This window comes from Orycteropus afer, unplaced genomic scaffold (genome assembly GCF_000298275.1).
Source record: "Orycteropus afer afer isolate SDZICR_OR568_19922 unplaced genomic scaffold, OryAfe1.0 scaffold00423, whole genome shotgun sequence".
NCBI classification, from domain to species: domain Eukaryota; kingdom Metazoa; phylum Chordata; class Mammalia; order Tubulidentata; family Orycteropodidae; genus Orycteropus; species Orycteropus afer.
Window position 1 is genome coordinate 817354 of NW_006922010.1, and position 4457 is coordinate 821810.

The following is a 4457-nucleotide window of genomic DNA, read 5'->3' on the forward strand; positions in this document are numbered from 1 at the left end:
TATAGAGAAGGATTGTTTTATGTCAACAGATTTATTCTGAAGTTAATTGTGTTTTTATAAAAAAAAAAAACTATATGAGTTTGAAACTGCATGTGTTTTTTTCTGTAACTTCTAAGTCTGCTCTAAGAATGTCAAAGTTCATACTCATCTATTCTTACCTCAGAGAAGGAAAAATAAAAGTCTCCTTCAGCAAAAACAGAATGGCAGATTCAAGCTCATTAGGAGTCCTCACAGTAGAATTTTGTGAATTTAGTTTAATCCTGCTAGATCTTGAAATTCCATATTATAAATTATCTTCATGATAAAAAACCATGTAATATTTAGGGATGATGGAATAATTTGGGAGGAAAGAGTCACTACAGATTTTATTTGGTCAGTCTAAAAATTTTACTTTGATATGTGCACTCCTTATATCTTTTACCTGACTTCTTTGCAGACCTATATTGTGCACAATATCTGCAAAGTTACTTCTTTATCTGGTACCATATTTCTAGTCTACAAAACTTTAAAAAATATTTTGAAATAAAAAAATAGTACTTCTAGATTTTTATTTTATTTTTATAGTCAAAACTCTAGGTCTTCAATATTAAAAATAATTAACTCCTCCCTGCAATCAGCTTCTCTGAGATGGTTTTATCCCCTCATTTGTAAAATGAAGGATGTGATAGTATGCTAAGGCGAAACATAAAACTGCAGAATAAATACATATCTTTGCACATAACTTACTAAAATATTTTTTATAAATGTGATAGTTTAGTAAATATAGCTCTATTGTAAAATGTGCATACATTTATAATATAAAATAAGGGACTCTAATGAAATGTTGAACTTATTGAAAATTTCAACACTCCTTCCCCATTACAGGTAGTTTGATGGGAATTTTTGAGAACTCTGATCTTAGAGCAAGCATTATATTTGACATTCATGGCAAAAAAAAAAAACACTCAGGTTTTAGACAAAGGGAATTTGCTGTCATTCTCAGAAAGATTTAAGACTGAAAGCATTGTCTAAATTAATACTGTCAAGTTAATCTAAGAAGCATTTTTATCTATCTTTATTACTAGGCATAACACAAGACAATGTGTCATTTGATCAACGATGTTGTTATAAATCAACACCCATTTGTCAGCTCAAAGAGTGCAAATGACAAGAAGGTCTATCATTGAAAAGGGGAAGGGCCTTGGGTCAGAAGTCTACTGTCTTTTTAGAAGATGTTCCTGGATTTCATCTTTGTTGTTTTGCAAATTTTAAGTAAAAAAGGGTTAAAAGGCACTCTATGTTAAGTGTTTTTTTTTTGTTTTTTTAACTCCTATAAAGTAGAAAAGGAGCTCTAGTGGCATAGTGGATAAGGCACTTGATGCTAAGAGGAAGGTCAGCAGTTCAAACCCACCAGCTGTTTCATGGAAGAAAGATAAGCCATCTACTTTTGTGAAGATTTACAGCCTTGGAAACCCAATGAGGGTCACTATGAGTCAGAAATGACTCAATGGCAGTGAATTTGGCTTTTATTTGGTATAAACTAGAATAGTCCAAATTTACAAACTTTGGCAATAAGCAAAAGGTGGACACAAAAAAATGTCACTCTGACGTGGTAAATCAGAGCCACCTTGGCTAAGTGAGAGGTGGAGGAAAGTTGAGGAGCTGAGTTGCCCCGATGCATGCTCTGATATCAAACAAGAGATAATTACTGCTGTAATAATAGACTTCCATTTGGCTGCACCCTACCTTGAAGATGTTCCTGTCTGAAAAATGTGGGTCTCATTTCCATGTTCACGGTACCCCTTTATCCCATATTGTTAGGGTGACCAGAACGCCTGCATGCATGAGATAGTCCCAGGATTCTGACTCATAGAAACCCCACAAGGCTATAAATCTTTACAGAAGTAGATTGCCTCATCTTCCTCTCACATGAATTTGAACTACAGACCTTCTAGTTAGCAACTAAATGCTTTACTCACTATGCCACTAGAGCTCCAGCATAATTACTAAGAGTTCCTTTTCACTGTCTAAATTGTCCTGGTTTACATGATCAATGATTTCTCCAGAAACCTCACTCTAAACTTCAGCGTTAAATCTGTGCTATTTCCAGTTAAGTCAGAGCCATGAAACTAAAAATACAGTATTTGTGCAGGTACTTTGGCCACAATGAGGTTAGAATGATTCAGCAAGGCCATCTGGCAGTGATAAATGAGGAGTCCACTGCCTTCAGGTCACCAAGGCAACAGAGGGAGCAAGTCCTCTACCCAGCAGAAGTCACTGGGTCAACCAGCCAGTCAACAAACTTCAACTTGCTGTTTCTGCTCCCCTCTCCCACACTCCCCTTGCTTTACAAGACAGTGCTGCTCCTAAGTGCAAGGAAGTTGTTTGTGTTTGAATTCGAAGCTTATCATGTTGACCTCAGGCAAACTACTTTAACTTCTCTATGACTCAGTTTTTCCATTTTCAAAATGAAAATAATAACAGTGTCTTGTACAGTGGGTCAGGAGCTCTAGTGGCATAGTGAGTAAAGCATTTAGTTGCTAACTAGAAGGTCTGTAGTTCAAATTCATGTGAGAGGAAGATGAGGCAATCTACTTCTGTAAAGATTTATAGCCTTGTGGGGTTTCTATGAGTCAGAATCGACAGGAATGGGTTTGGTTTTCTTTTGTTGTTTGTTTGTTTGCTTTGTTTTTTGGAAAGTGAGTATAAGGATCTGAGCAAACCTAAGTGAAGTATTTATCCTGGGGTCTCAAGCAAAGTTAGCATAAGATAAACAAAGGTGATGATTATTTTTGCAGCTTCAGGCTGACTTCTGAATAATTTAATATGTGAGCCTCATAGGCCCTATTCCCTGAGGGTCACAAACTGTTAAGCACTTTGCTAACTGAAATGCTGTTAGTTCAAACTCAGGTGTCTTAGAACACAGGTGTGGTGATCTACTTCTGAAAGATCATAGGCATTGGAAAGGCTTTGGAGAGCAGTTCTACTCTGTCACATGTGGGATTGCAACAAGTCAAAATGGATTAGATAGCAACTGATGTGTGTGTATAATTTTAAACACTTTGTTGTAATCTCTCCTATGAGTTGGTAAATTCCTTAACAACAAAGTCTACATTTTATGTTTTTTCCACAGAACCTAGTGCTTCCCTTCACCACATTCCTGATCAATTAATCACATACCTCCAAACCTAGAGAACCAGGGCCCTCTAGCTCTCTTCCCTTTGCCCCAGCAGGAAGGAAGTATCATGACATCAGCCTTGCCTGAACTATCTGCAGGGAAGGGAAGATTTTTGTGAGGTAAGGGAGAATGGCGCTGTGTGGAATCAAAACAAATTTTCTTTGAAAGCAGTGAAATTTCACTCTTTTTCTTTTCTTTAACATGTTCATAAATAATGGAATCTTGGTAGTATTTTTCTTCATTCTCAAGTATAAGAATAGAAAATAGGTCTTGGTTTTTCAAGTACCAGTGTCTGGCTGCTGAAAATTGGCACTCAAGTTTCCATAAATGATGGCCCTGCACCCTGAGATGCTTTTATAGTTTGAATATGTGTATACTTGCAAAATGGGGGAAGCTATTTAAAATATTTTGTTTGACTCGGGGTTTGAAATGAGGGATCTAAGTGGGTTCAGGAACCAGTTAAGCCAGAAAATTGACAACTCTACTTAGCTTCCCTGTTGTGGAGACTCAATTTAAAATCAATGCTCCTCAAGCACTACAGCACACATAGCTTACAACTAAGCTTCAATTTGTGATTATATTTCTGCAAAGTAAAGAATGCCGTATCTTTTAGGAGTGTTGTTATAGCTAAATTTTTAAGCTCCTTAAGGGAACAGACTGTGTCCAAGATTTTGGTACTCATCAACTCCTAGTGCTAAACTTCATGTTTGGTCAATTTCAGGTCTAGATTTATATCAATATTGGCTTCACCACAAGCATTCCTGGGAACATTTATTTGCCTTGAATTTTTTATGAAATGAAACTTTCTATGATCAAAACCTGTGACTATAGTCTAGGAAGACCTAGTTTCCTTTTGGCAGAACAGTCCTTAGTACTCATATTCCTACCTCAACTCCTTTTACAGTCCCACTAGTAGTTTTTGAAAGCAACATTTTATTCTTTGTATAGCTATTTCTTTCCCACCAGGACAGCTTTCTGCCAAAACAGATAGCCACTGCTCCTCCTCTTTGCACAGAATCTTGCACAGTTTCTGAACATTTGATGCATATATGGCCTTCACAGCAATGCGTCCCAAATCCCAAGAAAGTTCATTTTCATAGTCTGCTAATTAAAAAACTTAGACATGTTGGGAATCAATGCATTGACAGAAAGATCATTTTCTATGAGTAAAATGTTATTTGACTTCACTCTATTTTTTTAAAGGTTGAGACTATATATCTCTTTGAGAAATTAAACTAATGCAAGAATTTAAAAACCCACTTTGTTCATTCAAAAATATCAAGTTTACAAAAAAAAAAAA